This window comes from Diabrotica virgifera, chromosome 10 (assembly GCF_917563875.1).
Source record: "Diabrotica virgifera virgifera chromosome 10, PGI_DIABVI_V3a".
NCBI lineage: Eukaryota > Metazoa > Arthropoda > Insecta > Coleoptera > Chrysomelidae > Diabrotica > Diabrotica virgifera.
Window position 1 is genome coordinate 91,209,816 of NC_065452.1, and position 24,037 is coordinate 91,233,852.

The 24,037-nt window shown below is 33.7% G+C and overlaps 1 protein-coding gene across 2 annotated transcripts in view; it reads right to left on the reverse strand.

The window, feature by feature from the left end:
- LOC114334477 (3-hydroxy-3-methylglutaryl-coenzyme A reductase) overlaps positions 1-24,037 on the reverse strand; it is a 490,400-nt gene that overhangs the window by 391,473 nt on the left and 74,890 nt on the right. The window contains exons 2-3 of one of the 2 annotated variants that reach the window (XM_050641422.1): positions 15,377-15,406; positions 3,587-3,640 (exon numbers count right to left, since the gene is read on the reverse strand). The gene's annotated coding sequence lies outside the window, so the exon portion shown is untranslated. The remainder of the gene's footprint in view (positions 1-3,586; positions 3,641-15,376; positions 15,407-24,037) is intronic. The other variant, XM_050641423.1, reaches the window with a different exon arrangement.

Below are 24,037 nucleotides of genomic sequence, written 5' to 3' on the forward strand. Positions count from 1 at the left end.
TGTCACTAAATCATTTATAATCCACTAAACACTAAACCATTAGCGTCGAAATGGTTTAGTGGTTACGACGCTAAACTTGTGATCGGGCAATCTGAGTTCATTTCCCAGCCATCCCAATATTTTTTCAGTATACATATTCCGAATAGAAAATCTAGTGTACATTCGATGCACACACACTCAGCTTGAAAAAAAAAATATTGGGATCGCTGGGACATTAACTCGGATTGCTGATCACAAGTTTAGCGTTGCAACCACTAGACGATTTTGGTGGTAATGATTTAGTGGTTTATAACGCTTAACGTATAATCGAGAAACGCTAAATTCAAATTCATATATTTAATTTATAAAATTTTTTAAAAAACCCCTGATACAAAAAAAAAAGAATGTGTGTGTACTTTGTACGCACGTAAGAAGTTATACTTCTATTATAATATAATCTAACTTAATATTATGATTTCAACGAAATCAATATACCTATCTACTTTAAAGAGTTTTTTGTATTGTATTTAAATATTAAACTAATTTTAGAAAGAACAAAAAGAATACCAAAAATTAAAAAGAAAAAGGATATGACTATGTTAGGATTTGAACAGGGGACCTCTCGATCCCTAGGCGAATGCTCTACCGATTAGCTACCACCGCTCTTGTATTCAGTCGATCATTTCTCGGACATAATTACAATCACGGTGACAGATACTTTAATTGAAAATAAACATTTTCAATAATATTTATTAGGAGGAAGACAAATCCAGAGACATAAAAATTATAATAAGTATATTTACTACAAACACTATTATAATATATTCTTTTCACGCACACCTTATTTGCGCAACATAACTTAAAAGATGTAGCGACTATTTAATACCATACTGTCCGTGTGCGCATGCGCCGGGGAATGTAAAAATTCACCCTCGTGCCTAAAGAAGTATAACTTCAATGAAAAACAGCTAAACGTGGTAAAAATGAGTGGCTCACAGAATATTTCAGCTACAAAAGAGCTGATATGAATATTAGGTAGGTACGTGACACAAAAATGTATTTTCATTTTGATTTTTTCGACAATATTTACTAAATTTGAAGTAAAACGCGCCACAAAAGAGCCTCAAACTGCAAACTTTATTAAAGATGCTCTTTTGTGACGCATTTTATTTTAAATTTAGCAGATATTGTGGAAAAATCTTTCAAAATAAAACTAGAATTTTATTTTCTATCAAAATGAAAATATATTTTTGCGCCACGTAATATTCGTATCAGCTCTCTTAAAGGTGCAATAGTGCGCCACTCATTTTTACCGCGTTTACCGGTTTTTCATATAACATATAACATTTAAGTGGTCAATGATTTACTTTCATTTATGACCTCTTCGTATAGGATTCTGTAAAAAATAGTAATATTTTCTTTTCAATGTGTCAAATACTAACTCAACCTCTCCTTCCAGACCCCATTAACTTACTTTCCATTACTTCCAATTTTAAATACATTAAGACTGGTCTACTAACCGATTTGTGATAGGTGGTAAACCTGTTTTCCATCAACGTCTCCGTTTAACTCTTTTTATAACCAGGAAATTTCTAACATGACATTAATTTCCAAATCATCTGCTGTTTAACTCATCAAAATTTTGTAAATAAACGTTCTCTAAGCTAGACTCGATACAGAATGTCTCGATAAGTTATTAAAAATGTATAGATGGTAAATCTGAGTAAAGTATGTAAGTACCAAAAAAAAAATAAATTACTAAAATCTTATTTTGTATTTTTTCATAAAGAAAAAAATCATTTATAGAATAGAGAGATATGTTAGAGAGATATAGACACAGATCAAAGTAAAAACTCTATAAATACTAATATTAAGAGAAAACAAAAGGAAATTCTGGAAGACACGTGAGGTAGAAGAAACCAAAAAGAGGGCCAAAAATAGAGCAAAAAAATTAACTCAGCATACAAAAGTATGCTGAATATGCCGATTTGGGCGTCGCGTCGAAACGTTAATAATTTTTTTTTCAATTTAATTGTGGCTTATTTCCCATCTAAATAGTTAATTATACAAAAGTATGTAACTGAGTACCTATACATACAGGGTGTCCAGAAACTCTACCGACAACCAAGACAGGAGATTACTCAGATAATATTAAGACAATTTAACCAAATTCACCTAATCCGAAAATGCTTCCTAAGGGAGTTAGAGCTCTTTGAAGATGGCGTCTTCTCGTAATTAGTTTTTCTTAAATTCCTCTAGAACGTTTCTTGTTAGAAAAACGAAAATTGGTACACATATTTATCTTCCAGAGATAAATCGATTCCATCCATTGCAAATTTCTAGTACCGGTCATAGGCGTCCGTTTTGGGTAGGGCAACGGTTATTTTATCGCATAACTTTTTAGTCTTTAAAGTTGAAGCATTTTTTACTCTTAATTATTAAATTCTGAGGTATTCTAGTACTAAAAGGTACTCTTGCTTTAAGTCGACAGGACGCACCGTTTTCTAGAAAAATCGACTTGAAAATTTTTCGTCTCTTGAATTTGAAAAAAAAAAAAATTTCAAAAAAAACGGTGTATTTTAACAACTTAAAGCAAGAGTAACTTTTAGTACTAGAATACTTAATAATTTAATAAGCTAGTGTCAAAAATACTTCAAAATTAAAGACAAAACAGTTACGCGATAAAATAACCGTTGACCTACCCAAAACCGACACATATATGACCGGTACTAGAAATTTGCAATTAATGAAATTGATTTATCTTTGGAATATAATTAAACGTATAGGTTTTCGTTTTCCTAAACAGTTTCTTTTTGAATTTTTTTTTAAATTCAAAAAACGAAAAATTTTCGTATTGATTTTTCTAGAAAACGGTGAATCCTATCGACTTAAAGCAGGAGTACGTTTAAGTACTAGAATACTTTAATTTAATTACACAATTTAATAATCCAGAGTCAAAAGTGCTTAAAAATTAAATACAAAAAAGTTATGCGATAAAGTAACCGTTGCCCTACCGCCCCTACCCAAAACGGACGCCGATGACCGGTACTAGAAATTCGCAATGGATGGAATCGATTTATATCTGGAAGATAAATATGCATATCAATTTTTGTTTTTCTATATAGAAGCGTTCCGGAGGTATTTAAGAAAAAGTAATTACCAGACGCCATCTTCAAATAGCTCTAGCTCCCTTAGGAAGCATTTTCGGACTAGATGAATTGGGTTAAATTGTCTTAAACTTATCTGAGGAATCTCCTGTCTTTGTTTGTCGGTAGAGTTTCTGGACACCCTGTATAAAAGCTACTGTCTCTGTTAAGTGTAAAACTCATAAAACACTGTCCTTCTAGGCACTTCATTAAAGAAGAACAACATGTAAAATTTATGAAGACTCTAGGGCCTAGAGTGCAATTAACCATGCAAATAAAACTGGACGAAAGCATAAAAAAGAATCCCATAAAACTACAACGGGGAGTGAGACAAGTAGACACTATTTCTTCAAACTATTCACCCTTACGCTAGAAGACATTTTTAAGATAATATTATAATAGAACAACAGGGGTATACGATACAGGGGTTAAAACCGTTAGAAAACTTAACAATGGCTTACCTCCAGGCTCAGTGCTAGCTCCTTTATTATTTGACCTTTATAAGGCAGATATACCTGAAACAAAATCGAGAAAATTCATTTATGCTAACGACCTAGCCATCGGCTTCCAAGACAATAGTAAATAAGCAGACGAACGAGCTCTAAACGAGGACCTAACTACGCTAAGTAACTGCTTTAAAAATTGGCGCTTAAGCCCTACACAAGCAAAACTGAAACCTGTCTCTTTCACCTATCTAATCAACTTGCGGGCGAAACTCTCAATGTAACTCGAAATGATACAACCAAAAATACAACTATCACACATAACAACAACCACAAATATCTATGCGTCACACTTGATAGAGACCTTCAAAAGTCATCTTACAAACTCAGCCGGTAAACTGAGAACAAGAAACAATATAATAACAAAACTTGCTGGAACAACTTGGGGTGTTTCTGCAGATACACTTCGGACCTCTTCTCTAGCTTTGGGTTTTTCAGTGGCAGCATATTGTGCACCAGTATAGCTAAATAGTGCATATACAAACAAAATCGATGTCCAACTTAATCAAAACATGAGAATAATCACTGGAACAATAAAATCAACCCCAGTAAGATGGCTGCCTACTTTGAGCAATATTGATTCACCAGATCTACACCGTACAGCAGCATTAGTGAGAGAGTACCAGAAAAATATAGCCAATGTACAATTACCAATCCATCAAGACATACCAGACATCTCAAAAGAGCACCAACGACTGATATCTAGAAATCCTCCAATCAGATATGTCAGAAAAATTGGTGATTCCTATGATATACATAGGTAATGGTCAACAAGATGGATGCCAATAATAGAATCAGATTATATTCAGATATCCACCCCATCTCAGGATTTCATTGGATCAAATCTGCCCCGGTCCACCTAGGCGAGGCTTAATCGTATACGTACCGGACATGGTAAATGTGCTGATTCGCTGTTCAAATGGGGTCATGCGGTCGTGCGGAAAGTCCACAGTGCGATTGCTGATCATCTATAATAATTATACAGACAGACCATTGTGTTTTAGAATGCCTAAATCGCGCCTACCGTGGAAACTTCCAGGACTTTGTGGAATATTCCCCAGAAGTAGTGTTGCCAAAATGGGTCTTGGTCTTGCAGTCTTGGTCTTGTTCTTGCATTTTCGCAAGACCAAGACCAAGACCGCCTAATTGTAGCAAGACCAAGACCAAGACTGAGCCTGCAAGATTTGAGCAAGAACAAGACTAACCCTGCGAGACTCTTGCGTCTTGCAGTTAGGACAGAGTGTCATTTAAGTAGTATAATATTTCATGTATATGCTTAGATGTATAGAGACTCTATGAGGCGCAAAAAATACATATTATGTAAAACAAAAATTTGTAAAATTGGACTTATGCGCATTACGAACAATACCATTAGCATACATAGCGGATCAAAATATCGATTAAAAGAAAATTTGCCACATTTGATACGTACTCAGGGGTCACAAGTACAATGTAAAAAATAAAACATTTTGAACAGTCTTTCCCAGCAGACGATTTCTTCGCTCTGAAATTAATTGTTAAGATTTTGATAATAGCCGCCACAACATTTTAAAAATATATCGATGGTTAAGAGCACAGATATAGTATGTCCACTTTTTGCTGATTTTAAGATAACATTATAAAAATATTTAGTAGGGTCATATGAATGTCCTGCATAATTATTGTAAGTCCAGAATGATTGTAAATGGGTTAAACGGCCTTGCCAAAATATAGTATTTCCCATTTGTACTAAAAACCGACTTGCACAGATATTTTATGTCCGTTTGGAAGTGCACAAACATAGTATGTTTTGGGACATACAATATTAGTGCTCACGCGATCAAACTTATCATGGCTGTAACCGGGCATGCAGTAACATGCGGTAACAACCCTTATGTTGTATGTCCATACAAATTTAAAAAAAAAATATTTTTTAACCCAATAATACATAATATTTTAAACAATATCTACATTAAGCTAATAATGATACCCGAAGTTATTACCCAAACATTATGATATATCGGTATATCAGCAGTATCAAACAAAAAGTAAAGCGAAAACTTCAAAATGTTCTACTCAACAATTAAGATATTTGGACATACTATATCTGCGCTCTTAACCATCGATATGTCATCTTAGCTTAGCTGATAAGAAATATAATATTACAAATTTTATCGGCCTAAATTATTAGACTAAACATTGTTTGTGCTGAGTGTGCGATATCAGTTAAACAAACCGAAATTTGCTGAAAATGTGCGGCTATTTTCGACTACCTATCAAACAACAGTCTATTTCTATTTATATTTTAACATGATGAACAATAAGTTTCTTTCTTTGATATGCAATTCTTTTGGTGTTTATGACACCGACTTTTGACACTCGATCAATCCCTTTCTAGACAGATAATGGTCTTTGAAATATAGTCAACTTTATACCATTAATTTGGTTTTTTTGTATTTTAACCATGTTTTAGCACATGTAAGCTTATTAAATGCAAACGTTTATTAAGAAACAGAGTGACTCCCGTGAACCATGGATAGCTCAGTTAGTTAGAGCATAGGCACGGATCGCTTAGATCGTGGGTTCACACCTTATCCAATGTCAGTTTAGACATTTATTAGCTATATTGGTCATTACTATGGCTATGTTAATTCAAGATTAAAATGTACCTCCTCTGTTACAGTGTACAGATTCTAAAGGTGACGGAGGGGGATGGGGTCTATGCGTAGTGTTATAGTCGGTGCAAAGAGAGGACGTATTCGAAATAATGAAATAACAAATAATATAACATTTGTTATTTCATGATTTCGAATACTTTCTCTCTCTTACACCGACTATAATACTACGAATAGACACCATCCCCCACCGGCACTTTTAGAATATATGAAATGTACGTTGTTCTAAGATCTAAAGTAACGCTTAATAAATAAATATACCCTATTCCACGAACATACGCCTGTTTTGGATTACTTCGACAACGAATATTTTACTGTGCAAAATAAGATGAACGAAAGTAAATTGCAAATTACATTGTTGTTTATTGGAATAATTATTAGCGCCATTTACTTTCGTACTTCTTATGTTGCACAGTAAAATATTCGTTGTCGAAGTAATCCAAAACAGGCGTATGTTCGTGGAATGGCCCATAGCAATAGGCTAATGGGTAACTGCGAGACTTGCACGACTCTTGCTGCAAGACCAAGACCGAGAGTGCAAGACCAAGACCAAGACCAAGACCAGGTGTATTGGCGCAAGACGAAGACGAAGACCAAAACCAGGTGTATTGACGCAAGACCAAGACCAAGACCAGGTGTATTGGCGCAAGACCAAGACTGTCTAAGTCTCGTCTTGGTCTTGCATTTGGGCAACACTACCCAGAAGCAATTTAATGGCTATGTAAATTGGACAATAATGTATTTACTTTCATCAATTCTATTTTAGTGTTTGAATAATATATTATATTTGTGTATTTATCGTACTGTAAAAGTCCATACGCTAAATAAATTAACAAACCATTTAAGATACCATAGTTATCCAAACACCAGTTTGGACATATGGTACTCAACTCAGTGAGTGTGGCAAAACTAGTATTGTCATCCAGGTATTTCAGAAGAAATTGCTAAGGAATCGTTGCTGTTTCTGGGTATTGGTACTATGTTTTCTTTAACTTTATCGAGACCTGAGCATGGAGATTGGAAATAAAGTAATGAAGAAAACAACAGAAAGTCAAAATCAAAGACTCCATAGTCACGTTCAATGTTGGAGCAACACATTTCTGGAATAAAAACATGACTCAAATGAAGAAAGAACCTTCCTGTTTTGGATTAAGCAGTATAAAAGCAGTGAGAGGTAGGGCCGTATGTTATTTAATAGATATAAAAAAAGATCCTCTTATTTTTTTAAATCATCAGTAAATTAGGTTAGATATGCATTAATGCATTGCTTATTGGTGTTTAAAAAACGAGATGCAAAAGTTAAAAATTCAGATAGCGTTTATATTGTTACGGTAAAAGTAATAAACTGGTGTTAACATATAAGAAACGGTAATTATGTATAATCATTACTAAATTTGGTAATTATGATAATTTTTTTGAAAATTTATCAAGTTAACTGGTTTGTTTGCGTAATTTTCAACTCGTAATGTTTATATTTTACAATATTATAAAGTCAATAAATGATTATTTTGTCACGTACATTTATTTAGCCTGAACAAAATTTGAATAAGGGATTGGTATATGTTGTAAAACGAAAAAAGTACAAAATTTAAAATTTACATAAAAAGCAATTAAAAAATTCAAACATTACTGGGCGCTATTTTTCAACTGGATGAGGGTCAATCCAAGCCAAGTGGTCCAAAGGTGGTTGCTTGACTATTTTTAATATTTTTTATTTTTCTACTTTTTAAACTTCAGTCTATAGAGAGTACAAAATTGTATTCAATTTATTTTTAAAAAATTTATTTTTCCGATGACGGCCATTTTTGTTAAAGCGTATCGATCATTTTCACGAAAAACATGGTTTCGCACGTTAGCCAATATTTTCACTGAGGTTTGTTCTAGAACAATAAATCAAAAACCAAACTTTTTAGAAAAGTATGTTCTAAAAAAACGGTCTATATCATTATTTAATTTCAAACTACCTTAAGGCCTTAAATGAACCTCAAAGTTTGAAAAGGTAAACTGATAAAATTCCATTTTCAGCATAAGGCAAGTCGATAATGGTTTGTAATTTTTTTCTGGAAAAGGCATACGTACATATTTTGAATAAAAAAAGTTTGAGTTTTGAGACTTGAGTAAATTTTTTCAAAAAAAAATTTCAAAAACGTAATTTTTTGAAAAATCTCAAAGTTTGACCCCTTATATCTCCGATAGTAAGTAAAATAAGGAGTAAAAATTTGGAGTTGTAGACTTACGTCATATAGGAGTTAAAGGCCTGAAGAAATGGTAAAAATTCATTAATTTGAGCGTTTCGAGCAGGGTAATTAAAATTCAAATAAACTATCTAATGAAATAAAAATTAATGTATTTTCACCAGATTTCACAACGAATACAAATTTATACAGGGTGAGCCAAAGAAAAGAGTCCTCCCCGATATTAGGCAATATTAGATTTTAAGGAAATGCCGAAGTAGGTCCATTTTTATATTGCAATTTTTTGGAATACATTTCATGCTACGTGAAGTCATCCATCAGAGCCGATGAGGTAATCGATGATTTTTTAAATGCGAATAGGTTTATGAAAAACAGTTTATGTTTATACATGTTTATTTCACAAATAAACATTCCTTTTCGCTTAAATTAAATCACAAACAGCCTCCCACCTAGCTCTTGACAGTTTGAACATTTTTAATTTAAGCAAAAAGCAATGTTTATTTGCCAAATTACTATTCAAAATAATTGTTTTTCGATACAAAAAGAATGTGTGTGTAGGTACTTTGTACGCACGTAAGAAGTTACACTTCTATTAGATAATTTCAAAGAAATAAATATATTTAACAGGTTATTTGTATTTTATTTAAATATTAAACTAACTTTGTTACCTACCACTTTTAAAATGTTTTTATTAAAACGATACCAAAAATTAAAAAAAAAAGAATGTGTGTATACTTTGTACGCACGTAAGAAGTTATATTCTATTATATGATTTCAACGAAATAAATATACTTTCAACAGGTTATTTGTATTTAAAGATTAAACTAATTTTTACTTACTACTTTCCAAAATTTTTTACTAAAACAATACTAAAAATAAAACAATAGTAAGATCACACACGGAATTGAACCAGGGACCTCTCGATCTCCGGTCGAACGCGCTACCACCGAGCCAAACTCCCTTTGCTTTGACAGCTTACAAGATTTCTCATACATACTGACAAATTCAATAAGACCAAGTGAGGTATAAAAATACTTTAAAATTTAAAGTAAATATACTTACTATTATTATAAAATATTTTATTCCCGATGAAGACAAATCCAAAGACACAAAAATTATAATAAATAATACATTTCCTAAAAACACTAATATGTATATTCTTTTAATGACTTAATTGCGCTGATACATTGATGCATACATAATTTGAAAGATTAGCAACGAACTACATACTGTCTGTCTGCGCATGCGCCAGGCAAGTATAAAATTTCACCCTCGATCGTAAAGAAGTATAACTTCAAAATAATATGAATCGTCCAGGATTTGAACCCGGGACCTCTCGATCTCCGGTCACACGCTCTATCATTGAGCTATGTTCCTTTTGCTTTGATAGGTTACAAGATTTCTCATACATACAGACAAATTTAATAGACCAAGTGAAGTATACAAAAATACTTTAAATATACTTACTACTTTTATAAAATATCTTATTCCCGAGGAAGACAAATCCAAAGACACAAAAATTATAATAAATAATACATTTACTGAAAACACTAATATATCCTATTAATGACTTATTTGCGCTAACAGCGCTGATACATACATATCTTGAGAGATTAGCAACGAACTACATACTGTCTGTGTGCGCATGCGCCCGGTATTATAAAATTTCAGTAATCTCTCGATCGTAAAGAAGTATAACTTCAAAAATACATTCGTTAATAGTATTATTACTCTGTTTTAAAATAACTTTATTCAAATACCAAGAATAGTACAATACTTTAAAACTCTTACAACTTTAACAAAATGGCAACTGTAGACGTCAAAATTAGATCAGCTGTAGTTAATACAGCTGATCTATTTTTTTGTCAACTTTCTATGTCAATATTCAGTTTCTATATATTTTCTGACGTTCCAAACGTCACTTGACATAAAAATAAACATTGCAACAAGTGAAGGGTCCAGGACTGTAATAGCTCAATGTTCCTATGTGTCTAGTATGGTGGCTCTTACTGTATATACTTCTATCTGGAAGTTTCTAGGCCCATAGTGTCTTACCATTGATTTTTCGAAGGGTTTTCATCTCTGCTGTTTCTGGCATTATTTTTATCCTATCTGCGTCAAGTCGTGTTTCTGCGCGTATGTCATTATTTGTCTGATGGTTGTTTTGTATTTTACTTTTCTTTTCAACAGTATTGTCAACAGAAACCAAAGGATGTTCCATTCTTAAGAAATTATAAACAGATATAATTACTTTCTCATTAACCAATAATTAGATTTCTTAAATCTAAATATTTACCTAATCTAAGTTTAATTTTAATGCAATAAGTATAATAGTTACTGTTTAACGTAGTAGAGATATGTACTGTCGACTGTAGTAGAGATTAATAATAAGTAAGTAATTTAAAAAAACCGAAAAACCGAACTCAAGATACCGAAATAATACCATTATAAATACCTACTCCAAACACATATTTTTAAATTTATTTTTAAACATTTCACAAGAAAACAAATTCATAACATTTCTTTTTACTATTGTACATACAAACAACAACAAATAAAGGTAATTCCATAACAAAAAGAAGTACATACTAATAAAAAATTTTCTATTAGTCAATCTTCTCAATAATTCCACCCATTACCTATATTAATTAATATTTATTCCAAACAGCAATAATTTAAATTGTTATACACATTCCTATTATCAATTACTCGAGTTATTTAATTAGCATTTCGCAGCAAATTAAAATGCGCGACAGTGTTACCAACTGTGATGAATTGGTGAGGCAATTGTTAAAAAGAAAACGGAATAATTATTTGTAATCTAATTCTTCGAGGAATGATTTTCAAAGGCGGAGACTTCCTGGAAGGACTATTAATCATCCGAGAGAATTTTGGCCAAAACTTTTTTTAATCAGTATGAAGATCTGCTGAGTGGAAACATAGCTTAAAAAAATATGTAGAAGAATAAATCAATCAATTTAGCATAATAATATGTCATAGTTACCGATGTACATTTTAATAATTAAAAATTGATAGTGTGATACTAAAATAGGCGATTCGCCCTGCTTTTTAACAGTTTATGAAATTACACTGGTCAACAAAAATTATGTTTCGTTCCAAAAGTTTTAAGTTATAAGTGTATCCAAAACTGATAATAGTTTTTTTCATCACCTATAGTTTTCTTGCCATCTGACCATCTGACTATCAAAAGAACACCTGACAATAAAAATAATCGCAATAGACAACTATACTATTGAACGTATGGATGCCTTCACATATCTGGGCACAGAAATCAATCAGAAGAATTCCGTAAGTGGCGAAATTAATGCACGTATTTCCAGTTTGCTGTTGCTGTGCTGTCAGACAGCAAAGGTCAAAACAGTGGATGGTGAAACAAAGAATATCAATATAGAACATGGGGTAAGACAAGGTGACAGCCTATCGACAACGCTCTTTAATATAGCCTTGGAGGGAGTAATTAGAAACACAGGGCTAACAAAAAAGACAATAATCCAAAGTTCTACACAAATAATAGGGTATGCAGACGACCTAGGGTTGATAGCCCGTGACAAGAGAAGTCTAGAAGATGCACTGCTAACATTGACAAGAGAGGCAAAAATCAGGGGGTTAATAATTAATCAGAAAAAAACAAAATACTTTACGAGAAATCAAGACCAAGTAAATAGAATAAAAGAGATAAGAATAAGTGATAATGTATTCCAAAGGGTTGACTGCTTTAAATACTTAGGAGTGATAGTAGATGGTCAAAACAGAAGAAGCATAGAGATAAATGAAAGAGTTAAAGCAGGGAATAGGGCATTCTGGAAATACCACAAGTTACTTAAAGATAAAAACCTGAGCAAGAAAACAAAGACAAAGATATATAGAGCGGCAATTAGACCAGTCATCACCTATAGAGCAGAAGCAATGTGCCTTACAAAAAAAGATGAAGAAAAACTGAGAATAATAGAAAGAAAAATTATTCGGAGAATACATGGTCCAATCAAAACAGATCAAGGAGAAATGCGAATTCTGATGAATCACGAAATAAGAAATCTAATGGAAGGAGAAGATATAGTGAGATTCATTAAAGCACAAAGGCTAAAATGGTTTGGCCACATCCAACGAAGAGAAGCAGATGCACTAATTAGGCAGTAACAAATTGGACGCCAGTAATAAACAGACCTAGAGGAAGACCGAAAATAAGATGGGAAGACCAACTGCGAGAGGATATATCCAATATGGAAATTACAGACTGGAGAGAAAAAATACAGAAAAGGAAAGAATGGAAACAGATTACAGAAAAAGCAAAAAAACACGAAAATCTATAAAGGATAATGAAGAGGAATTATGCGGACCAATCCACCGCATGAAATGGATTAAAAGAGCTCATGAACCTGAGCGACCTATACTCTATACTAGAGTGACCGGTCTATATATATATATATTTCCAGTTAGAATCGTACATACTATGCTAATAAAATGTTGATGACATCGAAATTATTAGACCTAAGAACCAAAATGACTATCTACAGAACATTGATTAGACCTGTAGTAAGCTATGGTTGTGAAACCTGAGAAATGACGAAAGAATATGAAGCCCAACTACTAGATATTCTAGAGAAAGATACTGAAAAAAGTATATGACCCGGTGCAAGAGGAAGACGGCACATAGAGAATCAGGAGAAACGACGAGATTAATGAACTGAATAAAGGGTATGATATTGTAAGATTTGTGAAAAGTCAAAGACTGTCATGGCTGACACATATTCAGCGACAAGAAGATACAAGAACGGCAAAGAAAATATGACATTGGAAGGCGAGAAAAAGAAGGGCCCAGGACGAGATGGCTGGATGATGTGGAAAACGACCTGAAAACCATGAATATAAGGCAATGGAGGAGAAGGGCACAAGAGAGATCTGTATGCAAGTACATAGCCAGACAGGCAAAGACCCATTCAGGGTTATGATGCCAAAAGAAGAAGAATAGTTTTCTTGTGACAGGCAAATACAAAGAACTCGTAGTTTTACCTAAAAAGATATACGGATATTGGTTTACTAAATTAAAATGTGGCTGTGAGGGATTTTCTTTAATATTTTTCTTCTGGTATGTCTCTCTTTTAAGTGTCCAGCAGTAGTCAGCCAGTAGCATTCTCACACTCCATTGTCCTTAATATCGTTTTCCCATACTTGAAATATCTTGATGGAAATGTTCTCCATGTTCATCAATAACATCTCCAAGATTTTGTGGAAAAAACTCCAAGTAGGAATCAAGCCCAAATCACTGTAGGCTTTTAGTTTGTTGAAATATTACTTAAGTCGACTTTACACTACATGATTTATCATGTGATTTGTCATATGATTTTTCCCATGACGAGCCGCATGACAATGCTTATGACAAAACGAGTCGTATAAACAATGCAAAAACATATGACAAATCACACAGTGTAAACATGTAAATTTCACTCCATGACCAAATCATATGACAAATCACATGATAAATCATGTAATGTAAAGTCGACTTTACGTTTATAGTTTCCCATGATAATGACATTTTTTAAACAGGTTCATGCTCTTTTTTTCTAAGTCATTAAATCTGCATTTGAAATTGTTATTTTTTGAAAAATCAAATATAAAGATGCCCTCTTCGATTTTCGGATTACTTCAAAGGAAACTTTTCTTTTAAGTACAAAAAAGCTTGTCCATAGCTTTGACAAAGTTTTTCATCAATTCTAAACTTAATATGCAGTGGTGGCAAGAACACTTTTTTAGGATCGATCAAAGGTGTGTTTAACATTTTTCTTACCAGGTTCAAGCGATTTGAATAATGACTTTTAAAGCATGTGATACACACGCAAACTTTAAGTACGCGGATTTAAAGATCGCGGACTTACTCGGCTCGCCGTCGGTGATACACGGCAGACTTACTCATAACTCATTGCCATATCGTCGAGAGAAGATGCTTTGTGATATTTAGGAATTTTATCGTATTATATACTGCGCATCGTATCCTATCGTATTAATATATTTTTAATACTAATAAAAATGACGAAATCGAAAAGTGTGGGTAACAAACAAAATATCATAGATAAGAGGGTAATATTTTCATCAGGAGGATAAAACAAGCTATAAATAATTAGGTTTACTCAAAAACAAATAATCAAAAAAGCTTAAAATAGTGTTTTACGGTTTTCTCAAAACTTATAAAATGTAACTTGTCTCCTTTCAACAATAAACGATTAAATTATTTCTAGGTAATTTGCTTAATTAGTGAAAATATAAGTGTAACTTTAAACGCAATAACATGATGGCTCGAGGCTCGCGGCTCGTGGCAGTGATACACGTACGTGTTGCGAGTAAGATTTCAAACTTGTTGGATCGATGGCGGACTTAAAGTACGCGTACTTGCTGTGACACACGCGCGAAAAAGGTCGTCGAGCCATAAGTTCGTGTACTTACTCGCGTGTGTATCACACGCTTAAAATCTCGGCTGCACCAGTCAGAAAGAAACAAGCAAAATTTTGTATATCCAGCCTCCAAGCCATGCAAGCAACTTAACTAAAGCAATTACTTTAAGATCTCTAAAGCAGATAGTTTTAAAGTACCGCTATAAACAGGAATCCCATTTTGAATTGAAATTTTTTTTAATTGAAAAAATTCCTTATTAAGTTAAAAATCAGATTGAAGACTTGCAAAGTGAAAAATTTGTATGTCAAATTAAAAAAAAACATATAGAACAGCACATTGGGACTTCACAAAAAGCAAATTAAAAAAGTTGATCTCGGTAAGGTTTGCACCCACAATCTGTAGTGGAGGTGGCTGACAGAATCTGTCAGAAATATAAAATAATATCTTTAGCATATTTTAGTACATTTTTTATATAATACTGGAGTACTTACCCTGATACGCAGCCACGTATGTCTCTGCAACTGGAAAAATAAAGAACTGTCGTTAGTAAACAGCTAAAGAAGCCGACAACTTCAGAGGTCCAAACCATATGACTTAGTGTAAAGTGACAGTTAAATGACAGTGAAAGAAGTCCAGTTAAATGAAAAGAGAGCAGAGTATAGTGCGGTACTGTAAATAAATACACGCTAATCATAGTGAAAAAGGAAGTAATATGTTAAGAACTACTAAAGACTACTACTACTGTTGAATAAGACTTTAGCTTAAGATTCATCTAGATAGATCGGTTAGAAATATTGCACGTAATGCTCCAGATGAATAGATTGTAATATTATTCCATAAGAAGCCTGAACAAGATTATGTTTTTAATGGGAATTAACCACAATTTCAGTTGAAAATGCGTTTATTTTGACATTTTAATGTAACTTCCTTGCGATTTTTAGATAGCAATATATTTTAAAATATTACAACACAGAATAAAAAATAAGTCATAATTATACAACCTGGTTCACTGTGGTAATTCCTTATTATCTGAAACACTAGTAGCTCTATCATTTTCATCGTTTTTTTATACCTTATGTAAAATTTATCGCTTTAATAAGAGCTTATAATTTTTTAAAAACTAAGTAAACAAATAATTAGCATGTAGTCATGAAATAAATATGAAGTTAATTGCAATTAAACTTATAGTGACGTAAAAAACTTCTGGTATAAAATGGTAAATATGTAAAAAGTTTATTAAAAAATGAAATTTACAAACGGATTACAGCTTTATCAAAAAGTTTTCGGTCCATCAGACCATCATCAGTGAAATCATAGTTGACATTTTAAAAGTATACTTCCCTATAGAATTTTTGGATCCAAATACCTGCGGCCGACAGATGTATGCTTTCTTGGCCAGCATTTCTGTATTTCATCCGTTTCCGTTTCCGTATTTCATCCTCCTCGCTGCCGTCCTCAGTTATATGTACGCCCAAGTATGTTGTTTTGCTACTTCAATATAGCGTCGTTCATTGTCAAATTCCGCCAGTTTCGTTGTTTACTTGCTTCTATTAGGACTTTAGTTTTATCTTCGTTGACGGCGAGCCCTATTTCTTGCGCATTTTCCTCAAGCTTCACATAAAGTTTCTGTGATGTCTCTTGCGGTTCGTCTCATCAAGCTTGCAAATTGTAGAAGCCTCGGAGCTGTAACCAGAGAAGGTTCCCATTGTTTTCAGTCTGGTGGGATGTAGAATAACATTATGTTGTTTTATATGCCATTGGATTGAAAACTTAGTCTTTTGCTAGCAGTTGCCGCTAGGGCATCTATGCAATTTCGTTCGTTGCAATCCGTGACGGCACGCCGGGGTTTGTTTTGGTTGGATCAGAGAGAGCAGCATATGTGCCTCCTGATGAGAGACTAATAAGTTTCGAAACCGGTAGAGGTGCTTGCTGCACTCTCTGATTGGACTAGAATATGATGCGGCTGTATTTTCGTTTTGCAACGAAATTGAAAATGGTTATTCATTTTTGATTTGCATGTTTACTCTGATTGGAGTACGAAGGGAACCATTCTCGTTGGACCTTTACCGCGCTGAGCAGATAGGACGTGAATTATAAATTGTAAAATTCCCTCATCTTCCTTAGTCTCAGCATCCGTTATGGCTTGCAAATTGTAGAAGCCTCGGAGGTGTAACCAGAGAAGGTTCCCATTGTTTTCAGTCTGGTGGGATGTAGAATAACATTATGTTGTTTTATATGCCATTGGATTGAAAACTTTTTCAAGTAAATATCCTATAACACCCAGAGTAAAGATATGCCTCTACAATAATTTTCACAGCTGAGTTTGTCTCCTTTCTTGCGGATTGGGCATATAATTGCATTTTTCCAGTCTCCTGGAATTTTTTCTATGTTCCACACGTCAGTTTATGAAATCTATCAATGTGTATCCTCCAATTTTGAGAATTTCAGCTGGTATGTTGTCATATCTGGGGATTTATTATTCTTTAGTGCTTTAATGGCATCCATTATTTCCTGTCTTGTGGGTGGGCATGTTAATTCATTACTCTTGGTTCTTCTGTTATCGCGAAATCCGGTACTGCATTTTATTACTCTATAAATTGAAAATAAAAATGGATTGATGCTATTTCCCTGTTTGATCCCTCCTATTATATTTCTTGTTATATTGTGTTCCTACTTTTATTATTGTGGTATTATTTACAGTTATACAGGTGTGTTGTTGTAAAGATTTCTCTTAATTTATTATATTGCACATAGTGCTTAGTTATTCAGTGAATATACAGGGTGTAACAACAATACAGGTCATAAATTAAATTACATATTCTGGGACCAAAAATAGTTCGATTGAACCTAACTTACCTTAGTACAAATGTGCACATAAAAAAAGTTATAGCCCCTTGAAATTACAAAATGAAAATCGATTTTCTCCAATATATTGAAAAGAATTTTTTATTGAGATTTTTTATTGAAAATGGACATGTGGCATTCTTATGGCAGGAACATCTTTAAAAAGAAATAAAAGTAAAATTTGTGCACCCCATTAAAATTTTATGGGGTTTTGTTCCCTTAAACCCGCCCCTTCAAATATTTGTGTACGTTCCAATTAAATTATTATTGTGGTACCATTAGTTAAACAAAATGTTTTTACAACTTTTCTGTCTCTTTGTAATTTTTCGATAAGTCAGTTTTTATCGAGATATTTTGAGTAATTGTAAAATGCATCACAAATTTTTACATGGTACGTCCGATTATAGAGACCTGGTAATAATATGAAAATTTATTGTGAATTTACATTTTTTAGGTATATTTTGATAAAAAAATCGTTATCGAAAAAATACTAAGAGGCAAAAAAGTTTTAAAAACATTGTCTTTAGTTTATGGTACCACAATGATAATTTAATTAGAACGTACACAAACATTTGGGGTGTTTAAGGGAACAAAGCCCCCATAAAATTTTTAGGTAAACATATTAAAAAAGAAGCCGCATCTCGATAAAAACTGCCTTATCGAAAAAATACTGATGCAAAAAAGTTTTAAAAACATTGTGTTTAGTTAATGGTACTGCAGTAATAATTTAATTGGAACGTACACAAAACTTTTAGGTGGTTTAAGGGAACAAAACCCCCATAACATTTTTATGGGGTGTACAATTGCAAATTATTTTTTTGAGATGTCCTTACTTACCATAAGAATACCACATCCCATTTTCAATAAAAAATCTTTAATAGTTTTCGATATATTGAAAAAAATCGATTTTCATTTTGTAACTTCAAAGGGCTGTAACTTTTTTTATCTGCACATTTGTACTAAGAGTTAGGTTCAGTCGAGCTATTGTTGGTCCTAGAATATGTGATTTAATTTATGACCTGCATTTTTGTTACACCCTGTATTGAATGTACTTACTGAATTGTCCCACATCATGTACAATACAGAATCTAAAGCAATAAATATTTCCGAACAGACACAAGGGCTAAGATTTATGCGTATAAGGCTGGTTATGACTTGCTTATACTGCATAGACAAGATCCGACCACAAGAAAACACGTAATAAAAAAGGCAGTCAGAGTTATCACAGAAAAATAATACACGATAGACAACATAAAAGGGATTTCAGGTAAAGATGTAACATAGAGAACAAAAACAAGTGAATACTACTTAGAAAAAAAAGTAGTGAAACAACAACATAAGTAGAAAGGTAGTGTCCATACTAATAAAAATAGTATTAAATAAATTATCAAATGATCCAAGGAATACCAAGAAAATATTGAGTGACAACCTAGATATCTAATAAGAAATCATTCAAAGGTGAAACAGTCGCAAGCCTACTGAAGAAAAAGATGTATGCTCTTCACCTCATCATCATTCAATCTTCGCTTGTCCACTGCTGGACATAGATCTCACTCATAGTTTTCCATCTGTTTCGATCTTGTACCTCTTGCAACCAATTCCTATGACAACGTTTTAGATCATCAGTCCAACGTGTTGGTGGACGTCCTCTGCTTCGGTAGGCATCATCTCTTGGTATCCATTCCAGTATCCGCTTTGTCCATCTGGTATCTGTCATTCGAGCCACGTGACCTGCCCAGTTCCATTTCAGTGTTGCTATATTATTCTCTCTACTGGATCAGCCAGTCCTGATCTTTATCGTAGCTGGCGGTTTGGGATCTTGTCTCGTAGTGAAACGTCCAAGATCGCACGCTCCATCGCCCTTTGAGACATACGGATCTTCTACACTGGTCTCCTTGTCATGGTCAATGTTTCCACTCTGTAAGTGAACACTGGGAAAACACACTGACTAAAGGTTTTTCTTTTAAGAGATATTGGTATGTTTTATTATCAGCTAAGTACTTTCAACACATAACGTGCCATAATCAGAGCTTCGTCCTCTTATAAAACCTTCATAGAAGAGCAATTGCTAAAAGACAGAATAAAAACCATAGATTCTGGGCAAAAGCCACATATATCGGGTATAACAACCCCTTAAAATGAATGAATTCATATCTAATTTTTTTTATTTTAAAAAACAATTCGATGTTGTGAAGGCCAAAGGGCGTAACCCTCAATTTATGAATTTTACAGGAGGCTTATAAAACTGAATTACTTGTACTATGTAGCTAGTTTCAATATTCTAAGTTACACGTTCTATATAGCTAGTTAAACTAGCTACATAGAGCAATGAATATGGAATATTGAAACTAGCTACATAGTACAAGTAATTCAGTTTTATAAGCCTCCTGTCTTCTTCTTCTTCAAGTGCCATCTACGAGACGGAGGTCGGCAATCATCATAGCTATTCGGACCTTGAAAACCGCTGCTCTGAAAAGTTCGTTTGATGTACATCCGTACCATTCCCTCAGGTTGCACAGCCACGATATTCTGCGTCTCCCTATGCTTCTTTTTCCTTGAATCTTTCCTTGCATAATGAGTTGGAGCAAGTTGTATCTCTCTCCACGTGTAATATGTCCGAGATATTCCAATTTTCTGGTTTTAATTGTATTTAAGACTTCCATTTCTTTATTCATCTTTCTCAGAACCTCTTAGTTTGTGACGTGTTCTGTCCATGATATTTTTAGAATTCTTCTATATACCCACATCTCGAATGATTCCAGTTTTTTCATTGATGCCGCAATTCAAGGTCCAAGCTTCGATTCCGTAAAACAGAGTCGAGAAAACGTAGCACCTAGCCAACCTTATTCTTAGCTCTAACTTTAGATCTCTTGTGCAGAGCACTTTTCTCATTTTGTTAAAATTCGCTCTAGCCTTTTCTATTCTAATTTTAATCTCCTGGAAGTAATCATTTGTGGAGTTGATCATTGTTCCAAGATATGCATATTGGTCTACTTGTTCGACGTTGGTTCCGTTTATGAGGAGATTCTCGTTATTTCTTTGAGTTTTAGATATTCTCATAAATTTTGTCTTCTTGATGTTCATTGTTAAACCGTATTATTGGCTATATGTCGCTATTCTGTTAACCAGTCTCTGAAGATCTTCAATATTTTCGGCTAAGACGACAGTGTCATCCGCATATCTAATATTGTTAATGGAAACTCCGTTCACCTTCATTCCAGCTGTTTTACCCTCAAGAGCTTGTTTTAGGATCTCTTCCGAGTAGGCATTAAAGAGAACTGGAGACAATACGCATCCCTGTCTTACCCCACGTTTAATTTCAATTTCCTCTGACAACTGTTCGTTAACAGGTACTTTTGCTCGCTGCTTATAGTATAAATTAGATATGATCCTGAGGTCATTGTAGTCTATCTTCTTTAATTTCAGGACATGCATTAATTGTTCATGTCGTACTTTATCGAAAGCTTTATTATAGTCAATAAAACAGACATATATATCTTGATTGACGTCTAGGCACCTTTGTATTAGGATATTAAGTGAGAAAAGAGCTTCACGCGTTCCTAGGCCTTTGTGTATCATTAATATCTATGTCCAATTTATGATATATTCGGTTATGGATGACTTTCAGTAGCAACTTCAGCACATGGGACATTAAGCTGATGGTGCGGTAATCGGCGCATTCTCTTGCGTTTTTCTTTTTGTGGAGACAAACAAAGATCGACGTTAACCATTCTTTGGGTAATACGCCTGAGCTATAAATTTGGTTCAAAAGTATAATTAGAACATCAATGTGCTGTTCATCTATAATTTTTATTAATTCGATAGGAAGCATGTCAGGCCCAGGGCTTTTTCCGTTCTTCATTGTTTTCTATGTTTTCCAGGTCTCCTCTTTCATCATCGAACAGTTCATGTATGTATTCTGCCCAGCGTTGTACTTTCTCAACGGTCTGTGTTATAGTAATCCCGTGTCTATCCAGAAGTGCACCAGTGAGATTTTGTTTTTTAGCCCTCTCATTTCTTTTACTTTCTTGTGTAGATGAATTAGATTGTATCTTTTTTGAAGGTCCTCGATCTCTTTGCATTTCTCTTCAAAGTGATTTTCTTTTGCCTGCTTTATCATCCTTCTTATCTGGTGGTTAATCTGCCTGTATTTATTGTTATCTTTGTTCTTATGTTGTCTCCGTTGTTCCATCATATTGAGTATCTCGTCGTTCATCCATTCTTTATTTCTTTTTGTAGAAGTCTTCAGTATTTCTTTGCACGGTTCTAGTGGGCAATGTTTTAGTCGATCCCAGTGCTCGTCAATATCATTGGTGTCTATGTTCAGTTTGCTACAGTTCATATGCAGTTCATGTTGGAGGCATTCTTTTATATCTTGTTGTTTAAGCTTACTTGTGTCTATTCTAGGAGTTCTTTGATGTCTTTTAATGTTTTTAAGTGTGAATGTAATCCTGACGATAAGTGGGTTATGGTCTGAGGCCACGTCTGCTCCGGGATATGCTTTCACAGCTTTAACAGCATTACGGTATCTTTCATTTATCAAAATGTAGTCTATCTGGTTCCTAACTACTTTCTCCGATGTATCTGCGGGCGATCGCCATGTATAGAGTCGTCTGTTTGGTAGCTTGAAAAATGTATTTGTAATAATCAAATTCTGCTCTTGGAAAAATTGTATTAGACGATCTCCTCTCTCGTTACGATTTTCCAGACCATAATTTCCCACACACCTTCCGCTTTGCCCCCTTCTAATCTTTGCGTTGAGATCACCTAGGACTATCGTGATTCCTCTAGTTTTCGTTATTTTCAGTGCCTCTTCGATATCCCGATAAAACAACTCAACCTCTTCTTCGTAGGCACAAGCCTCCTGCAAAATTTATAAATTGAGGGTTACGCCCTTTGGCCTTTACACCATGGCTGAGTCAAACCATTGGGTTTAAAACGGTTTGACTCAGCCATGTTGTCTTTTTAAAATAAAAAAGAAATTAGATGTGAATTTATTCAGAATCTATGTTTTTTATTGTGTCGTTTAGCAATTGCTCTTCTATGATGGTTTTATAAGAGGACGAAGCTCTGACGATGGCACGTTATGTGTTGAAAGTACTTAGCTGATAATAAAAGATTTTTTACACACTATCAATTTTTTTAAGAACATACATTTGTTTGCCGTTTTGACCTACATAAATATATTTGCAGTATATCTTTCATGTTTTATTTAGATGTACGCGTTTACTGGCTTTTCATCATTGTCGTCATGTTGTATTTTTTATGTGATACCTGAGATGGGTTGCCACTGTAAATTTCTTATATTTCTTTGATTTCTTTGAAGAACCACAGTTTTGTGCTCTTGGTAATGTTAACATTGATGTTTCTGTTCTTGTTTTGTTTCGTCTGCGATTTCTCTGATCCAGTTTTTTACTTTTTTTTAGCAATTCAACACTGTTAACTTGGCCACACATATTTCTTTTAGCTTGGGTTTTAAACTTTTTATACCATTCTCTTTGCTCTATAAGCTGTTTTTACCTCTAGAGCGCGCAGCGTGCCGATATATTATCATCATCAATTAGCTTATATTTGTCAACTGTTGAACATAGGCCTCTCGTAAAATTGTCTAACTATTTCTATGTTGAGCTTCTTGCATCCAGTTTGTGGTAATGCGTTTTATATCATCCACCCATCTAGTCGGTGGTCGTCCTCTACTTCGATGCCTCTTGTCTTGGTCGCCATTTCAGAATTTTTCTGGTCGAACTAGTTTAGTTGTAGCAGCCGTAGAGATAATATCGTTTAATAGTCGCTTGTGAATTCAAACAATATAAGTTAAAAGTTGAACAGTTTTTACTATAAATACAACTGTAAGTAGAAAAACTTCATTATTAAACAAGAAATACAATTTACATTTCAACGATCTACTTAATCGAAACCTGAATATTGCCTTAGACAAAAAGAGAAGCAATTAGTGGTACCTACAATAGTATGGTTAATATTATTATAATGGATTTAAATTGTCAGACATGCCGTAAAATTATAACACCGACAGATTGTAGCAAACTGGAATGTTCTGGATGCAAAACAACATGGCACGGTATTTGTGCTCAACCCCAACCCTTAAATTTTTCACCTGCAACCTTGTTGATATGGAAGTGTCAAAATTGTACCACAGAAGCAGATGTTAGCACAATGCACTTCAACGCAATTATGGCTCAGTTTTCTAATTTGAGTAACGCTATTGCTACATGTAACACTCAAGTGTCTGATTTACATAATTTAGTAAATTCTCAGTCGACAAAAATTGACGATTGTATCTCGGAAAT